The sequence below is a fragment of the Acinonyx jubatus genome, chromosome B4, assembly GCF_027475565.1.
Source record: "Acinonyx jubatus isolate Ajub_Pintada_27869175 chromosome B4, VMU_Ajub_asm_v1.0, whole genome shotgun sequence".
Classification (NCBI taxonomy): domain Eukaryota; kingdom Metazoa; phylum Chordata; class Mammalia; order Carnivora; family Felidae; genus Acinonyx; species Acinonyx jubatus.
The window spans coordinates 110,625,972-110,635,987 of NC_069387.1; the positions used below are offsets into that span (position 1 = coordinate 110,625,972).

The 10,016-nt window shown below is 41.3% G+C and overlaps 1 protein-coding gene across 1 annotated transcript in view; it reads right to left on the reverse strand.

Annotated features, from left to right (window-relative positions):
* Positions 1-382: 382 nt before the first annotated feature.
* Positions 383-10,016, reverse strand: part of CCER1 (coiled-coil glutamate rich protein 1) — a 42,606-nt gene continuing 32,972 nt past the window's right edge. The window contains exon 4 of the transcript XR_008300389.1: positions 383-564. The gene's annotated coding sequence lies outside the window, so the exon portion shown is untranslated. The remainder of the gene's footprint in view (positions 565-10,016) is intronic.

The window sequence follows — 10,016 nt, forward strand, 5'->3', positions numbered from 1 at the left end:
AATTTCTATGTCATTGTAGTGAACTCTCCTATGACAACCTCAAACCAGTGCTTACCCAGACAGAATGACTTTAGCATGAAATTTTATTGACAATTGGCTATTCTTGTCCTGGGCCCTGATAATCACAAGTGGCACATCTGAGCTTAACTTTACAGAAATAACAATTTTAAATGTGATTATGATGCAGTTCCTTCATAATAATGCATGCAAGTTCTTACAAATAAAATCATACAACTTCTTTTAAACATATATTTTTCTTCTTGACAAGCTTACCAATTAGCAATCAAAGTCCTTACTAATTACCAATTAGTAATCAAAACATATTTTCTATGAATCAGTTTTTTTAAACGTTTAATTAGAATATATATAGAAATGAGCTATATACAAAAGAAACCATTTTAATGTGTGTGATTTAAAATTAGAGTAGCTGTTGCTTAAAGGTGGCTAGCTTCTCTGTTTAGCTTGGTGAGAGCAAAGCGCCTTGAAGCAAATCTGGTTTTGAGAAGAATTTCTTGAATGGTTTCTTAATTATGAGGATGTAAGCCAATTATGCAGCCATTTTTCCTGAAAAAAAAAAAGGAAAGTGTAATGGGTACTTGACAAGGGTATATACATATTCATAGAGAACCATGGAACATCAAGGGAGCCAAACACTGTGGGCCAAAATATGATTAGACTATTCTTGATGGGGTGAGATGACCCTGACCTCAGGAAGTGATGCCCAAGTACAGATGCCCAGACTTATGATGCAGTCTTAATCACCTAGGCCTGGATTGTCTTAGGTGGTGTGGTATAGTCGTGGAGACATATCATGGCAGGTAGCTCTGTTCCAATAGGCGATGGGAATGGTATAGGTCTATCTGAGGCAATGATAAAAGATTGTCTAGTTCTTGGCTAGATGCCTGGAGTGATGCTATTGGAACAGAGTGACAGGAGTGATGGGCAGGTTATCATAACTCAGTAGAAGCTGAGATGGTCTTCAACCAAGGTGCATACTCGATGGCTAATGTTACCATGGATCTGGAGTAGGCAGGACTAAATCTTTGATATGAACGGCAGTGTTCCAGTCCAGAGGCAAGAGCAGAAGCCAAAGCATCAGCAAGAGGCTTATTTCTTTGGATCATTCATCTCACAACTGTGGCTTATGTTACATCTCGCTATGATTGTGATAACTGCTAGCCTCAAGACAATGAACCTGAGATCTAGAGCTTATGCCAATGTGGGATAAATTAAGACTAAAATATGTGAGTCTAAACACTGGGAGCTGTAAATATCTCAGGAAAGTTCCCTGAATGGTAGAAAACAAATCTGCTTCATACTACGTGCAATTAAAATGTTAAGTGAGGGCTATTTTGATTCTTGATGCACATAATCTTTAATTCAATCAATAGAAACAACTAGCTGATACAAAGCAAAATGCCCTTTCAGCAATCATTTATTGAAAGTTCAGTAGTTGAGTGACTGTGCAGGGTTCCTGGCGAGGTGCTGAAGATGTGTTCTTTACTACTGCAGTCATTTTGTTCTGAGCAAAAAGGTTTCTTGCCATTCCTCAAACTCGAGGGTGCTTCTGTGCTAGGCCTATTTCCCTCACCTGGAACACTCTGCCCCAGGTAGATGGCTCACTTCTTCAACTCATTCAAGTCTTTGCTCATGTGTTGCCTTGCAATGAGGTGAACCCAACCCCTCGCCCCATAAACTACCCTTTTATAAAATTGCAACCCCCCCTCACATACTCTGGTATTCCCCATCCACTCCTCTGTTGTTTTATTTTTCTTCAAACTATGGATTCCCTGATGTATTATTTAATTAATTTATTTATTGAATGATTACTCCCATCCTTACCAACAAGTATTCAGGCTCTATTAGAGCCAAATTTGTGCATGTTTTGTTTACTGATATATGGCCAAAGTCTGGCAATAAATGCTCTCTAAAAGTTGATGAATGAATAAATGATTGAATGAATGAAGGTTGAGAATGGGGAGAAATAAGTGTAGCATGAAGCTTGAATTAATAGGAACCAGGAAGAAAATAAGCAATGAATTATTAGGTTACTGCAGAATGATTGTAATGAGGCAGCGAGGGAAGGTATGAAGGGGAAGGAAACTTCTGAGTTCGATCACAGAAGAGGGAGTGTCAAGGCTGAGTAGAATTTCACATGTGTAGAAGCAAGGGATTGAAGGAACAGCTGAGCAAAAGCACAGATGAACATTTAGCTGGGCATCTGGAGTTTTAATGAGTCTGAAGAGTCAGGTGTATGGAATTGTGTAGTAGGAAGGGCTAGAAAAGGTACATGCGTGAGCCAGATTGCTCTTGGCTGTGAAGAATGAAATCATGAATGAAATATCCTTAAGAACACTGGCATAAGCAGAACATGTTTACTCTTTCTCACAATTCACATTCCTAGTAGGGATGGATGGCTTCCATAGAGATAAGTCAGCAGTTGGTTGAGCTCACCAAGGACCCCGGTTCTTTTTACTTCTTCACATTCTTCAGTCTTTCCATAGGTTTCCTCCTCGGGCTGATGCAAAGGTGGCTGAGACATTCCAAGCCACACATTTTCAACCATATCCAGAGGAAGAAGAGAGAATCTTTTCTCTTCCTAAGGGTCTACTTTAGGAATGATGAGCCTTCCTCAGAAGACACTTAATGTACTTCTCCTCACAAGTCACTGACCAAATTTGGACCACTTTCTGAGTAGCTTATTAACAAACGCTTGGAGAGCCCATCTAAGGTTGCCAAGCACTATTCTAGGTATTTTAAATTTTTTTAATGTTTTTTTTATTTTTGATAGAGGGAGAGAGAGACAGAACATGAGCGGAGGAGGGGCAGAGAAAGAGAGGGAGACACAGAATCCAAAGCAGGCTCCAGGCTCTGAGCTATCAGCACAGCTCGAACGCACAGACGCGGGCTCGAACTCACAGACCAGAAGATCATGACCTGAGCCGAAGTCGGATGCTCAACCGACTGAGCCACCCAGGCGCCCCTCTAGGTATTTCTAAATACTACAGCATTAAACTAGATGAAACCCTTGCCCTCATAGAGTTTGTATTCCAGTTGGGGAAACCAAAAATACACAAATTATCAAAACATTTAATGTTGGATTATGACAAATTCTAGGGACAAAAACACAGTAGAGTAAAGGAGAAGGAAGAATATGTATATTTTAAAGGAGGAATTTCAGGTTGAGTGGGCAGAGAAGGAGTATCTGAGAAAGTGACTCTTACGCAGACACCTGAGTGAACTGAAGGAGGGAGCCATGTGAATATCTGAGGAAATCTGTTTCTATACAGAGAGAAAAAATCTGAAGCTCTGAGCCAAAAATGAACCTGGCATGTTCAAGAAAACTCTGTGGAAGGCAAAGTGGCTAGAACAGAATACCAAAAATAGGTTATGTAAGGAGCTGAATTAGAAAGTTAGCAAGGAAGGCAGATCATGAAGGGTCTTACAGGCCTTGGTGAGGTTGCTGGATTTTGTTCTAAGGGAGGTATTGAATGGTTTTGAAGAGAAGAGTGTTGTGATCTGATTTACATTTTGAAAAAGATCACTCTGCCTGCAGAGAATCAATTATAGGGGCAAATACAGGAGTAGAGATAAGAGGCTAGGGAAGAAGTACAGATAAAGAAACTGTGGCTTAAAGAAGGATGATAGTGGTGAAGATCAGAAGTGGTTGGATTCAGAATACATTGTGAATGCGGTGGAAGGGCTGGCCCCTCGTCAGCCCAGTGGACTGACCTTGATTGTTCAAACTGATCTGGGAGGAACGCATATTGAGGAGTAGAGCATAATGCCCAGTACAGAGCGGATTAGCATCAGAATATGGAGGAACTTTAGTTATGTGCACGCCAACAATATTGGTTGCATAGCTAGGATACATGTAGTGGGTTGTTTGGTCTGAGAGGCACTCAGAGTTTGGGTGCAGACTGATTATTAGAGCATCCCGTGGGCTGTCTACACGGAGAAGCTGGAGAGCTTCGGCAGTGCCTTTCTCAGGCTTTTCCAATGCTCTAACAGGCTGCAGTTTCTAAATTGGTCTGCTATGCAATGACTGGCAGTCCTCATCGCCATAGGACCATTCCCACTGTTTTTTTTTTTTTTTTTAACATCACCCTGGTCTGATTTAATGATATGTGGGCACTTGTGCTAGTTACTTATCAAACAATTTATGAGCTTTTGGCTGAGCTCTGTAGCCACCATCTGCATGGAGAGATGCTCTTTTTTATTTACAGTCTTGGAAAGGGGAAATTTCAGAGGGTTCTCCTTGGCCTTTCCCACTATGATAGCTCCTACCCTACAGGACTAAGGCTAGATGTGAGAGTTATCCCAATAAGTAAGTACATCTGTCCCAATTATACATTCAGAAAGTGAGAAAATAACCACCCATGTGTCTATGGATTCAGTGGACCTGCTGTGGGCTGGATATTGGCCAGAACTCCGCTTATGTCCTGGCCCCATATGTCCCCATTCAAACAGGAGGGTCATGACTCTTATGTTCAGTAGTCTTCCGAGTGTACGAACATTGCCCAATGTACAGCCACTGGCATAAAGAGCCATCGTTACTTTTGGGACTAGATGGAGGAAAATCTTTACCATGTTCATTTGTCAAGGTACTGCAAGATATTCCCTCCTGGGAACACTGCTTTTTCTACAGTCAATATAACTGGGTCTGAAAATTGGTTTGGATACAGAAATTGGACATGTGTGAAAGATAGACGGAACCTCAAATGTCTACGCTCTAATTCTTGGAACTTGTGAATATGTTATGTTCAAAGGCAAAAGGGACTTAACCAATGCAAGTTATGAAGCTGGACTTTAAAATCAGGAGGTTATCTGGGATTACCTAGACAGCCCTAATCTAATCATACCAACCCTTTCAAGCAGAGAACATTCTCTAGCAGAGTCACAGAGATGTGCCAGAAGAAGGAAAGAAAGACACAGAAACAGGGGAGTTTAAAAGATTCCAAATGTTATAAGGACTCAATGAACTGCTGCTACGGGCTCTGAAGTTAAGATCCCACATGTAGAGACCAGAGTGACCTTTAGGAGCTAAGAGCGACCTCCAGTGGACAGCCAACACACAAATGGCAACCTCAGTCCCACAACCGTGAAGAACTAAATTTGGCCAACAACCTCAATAAGCTTGGAAGCAGATTCATCCCTGGAGCCTCCAGAAGGGAATGCAGTCCTATCAACATCTTGATTTGGGTCTGGTTAGATTTTAAGTAAAAGACCTAGCTGGGCCTTGCTGTACCCACAGTTCAGACCTATGGAACTGTGTAACAAACAGCCCTATCCCAATGTTATGATGTCATTATTTCCCAATTAGGGCCCTGAACTTCACAGCAGACCTGTACTGTTTGACAGTCGAAACTGTCTTTTAGCTCGGTTATTCTAATGATTAAGTCTCCAGGCTGTTTTTCAGTGTTCTTTCCCTTCCCTCTACAGGAAATGAGAGCTTTTACGCATGCTACCAAAATGGCCCTCTGACTTTCATATTAGCTTTCAATTGGTGATTAATCGCTCTCAGCTTGTTATCATTTTCTAGAGAGTCAATTAAACTGAGAAAAAGCTACTCAATTTCACTCACCTTATAATTAACCGTTTTCCCCATATTTCTCAAACTATTGACAAAATGCACCAGCTAACGCACTTATTCTCTTCTGCTGCTACACTAGTATACCATTCCAGGTCACATCGGTGGAAGTTTTAAAAGATGTCAGACTATAACTTTGTGCCAGAGGCTATCTGTGCCCACAAAATACCAGTCTCTCTTGCTATCTGGGCAGCAAACGATCCAGTTACAAAACCCCTACGTATCTCCTGCTTCCTTGGATCGCTCCTGATACCAATTACATGTTGAGTTCCATAGTCAGTAGAGTCTGAGATGCAGTGTTTCATGCAGATCATGAAGCAATGCCTTGGTACCAACTCCTGGGAAAGGGAGGTGAAGGAAGAGGGATCAGGACGGGAGAAAAGTCAAGAAGCATTGCATGTCCAATAACAGCTTGGGAGATTCTGCAGGAAACTCTAAAACTAGCCTGGCCTTTAGTTTGTCCCACATTGAAGCAAATAACCAGAACTTTATGCCTTTTATTAAATATCCATTAAATGAGGAACCCCTGAAAGGGGCACGACTTTGGCCAAAGTGGCTTTCTGCAGCTGAGTTAGTCCCTGAAAGAGTCGACACCTAAACACTCCCCTTCTCTCTTTCTCCAGAACAAGCCCTTCAGGGAGGCAAATGGTATGCTGGACACAAAGCTCTGCCGGGGACACAAAGGTAAGAAATGTCAAAATTTCAGTCTGGGGGAGGAATATACACATGATTTTGTCACATCAGAGTTATAATTAAAGAAAACACAGTGTGGCGTTATCCTGAGGTAGGTGTTGAGGAATGAAAAGAAATTATCCAAGGAGAACAGTAACAATATTCCAGACAAAGCATCATCATGAAACATACAGACATGGCCAAACTTCTTCGTTAGGGATCTCAGGAAGTTTGGGTTGTGGACAGTTACGCGTGTGGCCTCAGCTTCTGTATTTTAAAGAGAACTAACTAGTGGGCACAATCTAGAGGATGGATTAATTGAAATGCTTACAATGACTTCGGATGCGTGTGACGGTCATGCTTAACAAAAAAAGCCACTGCAGGTTTCTGAAAAGGTAACTGACTTGATCTCCTCCAAAATCTGGCTAAAAAGCAAACAAGCAAACAAACAAAGTCAAACAAACAAACAAACACCGTATCATGATGTCAAGTGGATCATGGGACAAGAAAGTGAATGTGATAAATAAGAGAGCTATTAAAATAGGGCAGGTAACTTTCTTACAAAATAACGTCGCTAAAGAAGGAAATTTTGTACTGCAGGTTTGCAGATGGTCCAAAGATCATGTGCTTCTCTAAATTCAAACTAATTTCTTTCAGATTACCAGCCCCTTTTAAACTAACCCCTGACTTGAGGTTAGTCACATGCTTATCATGTGAAATATTCTCTATCTCAGTATGAACTTTCTCCTATTTTTACCATGACACTCTCTAGCAGTTAGATCCTTATTTTTCATCCCATACCACTGATACTAAAGGGTGAATTTGGACAAAATAAAAGGGGCCAAATGCACAACATATGGCTGTATCCCAGTGTTCAGTGAAAAGAACACTAAAAGGCACACATGATACAATCAGAGGCCAGGAAGAATAGAATTGTGTGGTGAATTGCAATGGTATTTTGCTTTGAGATCTCTATTCATTGAGGAAGATTGAATCTTGTGGGCCTGACCCCGAGGACTATAGATATGGAGAAGTTGTGACATACATCTGGGTACGGACTGTCTATGATTTCTCCTTAGTGGAGGTCAAAGTGGCTTGAAGGGCAAAAGTAACAAATAAAAAGAATGTCTGAGGACTCTTCCGTCCTGAGCTTAGCTAGTATATTCACAGCTAAGGAAGTAGGTATGTAGTGTTGTTTTATTTGTTAATTTTTGTAATGTTTATTTATTTCTGAGACACAGACACAGAGCATGAGTGGGGGAGGGGCAGAGAGAGAGGGAGACACAGAAACAGAAGCAGCCTCCAGGCTCTGAGCTGTCAGCACAGAGCCCAACGCGGGGCTCTAACTCACTGGGCCACGAGATCATGACCTGAGCTGAGGTCGGTCGCTCAACTGACTGAGCCACCCAGGCGTAACCACCCCCCCCCCTTTTTTTTTGGTAGGTGTGTAGTGTTAACCTTGAACCTGCAGGAACAAGTGAGCTAATCTCTTCTTCCGGAAATGATTAGAATCTATAACACTTGGCCAACTCAGGAAAGAGCTGAGAAGACAGATTGTTGATGGACTTCCCAAAACAAGTTGGTCTTAAAAGGACGCCTGGGTGGCTCAGTCGATTGAGAGTCTGACTTTGGCTCAGGTCATGATCTCACGGTCTGTGGATTTGAGCCCCGCATCGGGCTCTGTGCTGACAGCTCGGAGCCTGGAGCCTGCTTCAGATTCTGTCTCCCTCGCTCTCTGCCCCTCCCCCGCTCATGCTCTGTCTCTCTCTGTCAAAAATAAATAAACATTAAAAACAGGAAAAAAAAGAGAAGATCCCTAGATCTTAATTATCCCAATCACTAAAAAGATGTAATTATGTGATGTGACAGAAGTATAAATTGTCACTACAATGGCAGACATTATAACATATAAATGTATCCAGTCAACATGATTTGTATCTTACATTTACACAATGTTATATGTTATACATATTTCAATTAAAACAATTTCTAATTAAAAAAAAAAGAGGAAGACCATTTCAGGAACCAGAAGCAAAGAGGAAAAGGAACTAAGAGATTCTCAGTAAGGAAATCACCAGTTAAGCGGATCATCTTCGGATAAATCAACCAAATTCTCTATCTCCTTGGTAAAAGGAGTTTTTCAGATTTCTACAGAAAGACCATTGGGCAAGGGCATCCATCATCAGTGTGCTGGGAAGGTTGTGCTGTTGCCAGCCATAAGAAAGGAGACTTCAAACAGCTCTAATTATTGAGGGAAGGCCTTTGGCAGGATGTGAATGTTGATAAGGTTGTGAACACTATGAGGAACAAGAGGAACTTGTTACAGAATGACCCAAAAAGGATCAAATGAGTATTTAAAATACATCGAAAAGAAGCTGAGTTCTTAAAATCAAAACCAGATGAGAGCACATATCTTGCTATGTAAAGATACACATATACTGTAAGTGGAAACCCATAGGAAGCTCTAATACCTTATTTCTCCTGTTTTCTCCTCCCTCAGGTTGTATCTGCTTCTCTACAACACATCAGCCTTCTCGCTATCTTAAGCTTCCTTGTAACTTCAGTTTGCACATCATGGCTTCTTTTGGGCTTTTCCCCCGTATCATAACTTTCCACCTTAAACTCCTACCAGTAACTGGAAAACATTTCATGTATTTCTTATTCCAAATTTAAGTTTATGGAAGCAGAAATTGGACAGGCCTGAGTCATCTTTTCAAGTCAGGCCACAGAGGTCACTGTTGCCTACTCAGCCTATAGTCAAGGCACCATTTGTTATGTACACATCAAGGAAAAAGCTTTCTTTTAGAAGTGACTATGGTCAAGGAGGATGCTCCAGCCAATATCTAAGTAGCATACTGGCCGAAGTTTTCATATAGTGCACTCAGAATTCTTTGACAGTAGACTCAGGCCATCCATAGCTTCCTTTGTTCATGCCTTGGGCATTGTAAGTAGAAAAGTCCATTCACTAGATCTCAGGAATAAAGTGTTTTTTCAAACAAAACAGAAGTTTTTATTGCATCTGGTCCCTATTCCTGAACACCTTCTTCCTCACACTTTTTAAAACCTTCTCTAGAATGATAAATCTGGAAGCCCCATGACCATCCCCAGGATACCAAACAATGGTCTTTAGGAAGATTAAGCTTTCACTGCCCTCTAGTGGAGTGGAGGAGGCAGTTTTGTTGCTAATAATAACTGCAGTTCAAGTTTGAACATATAAACAGGATCCACCTTATTGTCCAAAAAGAATCATGAGGAAAAAAAGAAAGAAGAGAGGTGTTTTTTTGGTTGTTGTTTTGTTTTGTTTTTTATAAAGGGGTAAAAAAAGGATTTTGTATGGGTTACCAAAATAGCCTGGGAAGAAAGGAAAAGCATGGAGGAAAGCCTTGAATGCTGAGAGCCCCAATGTTGGATAACACGTATGAGTTAAGCTGAGGCCCAGAAGTTTCCAGGGAATGAAGCACTGTCTGAATGACAGGAGCTGTGTGAGAACTAAGTCCTCATTAGAGGATGACCTACATGGTCTTCACCTGATGGGAACGCCATACACATCAGCCATCTGCTTTGAGCACCATCAGATTTAGAAGCACCCACACCCAAGTACGTGTCTGGTTTACTGCCAAACCCACCCCAACTCCACATTTTCCCAAGGCATGCTCTCCCACAGTGCCCATTCGGCTCTAAAATCATTATCTGGAATGTAATTCAGTGCTCAAAAGCTGATTTCATGAACTGTACTATCAACATAGGCCTCTAG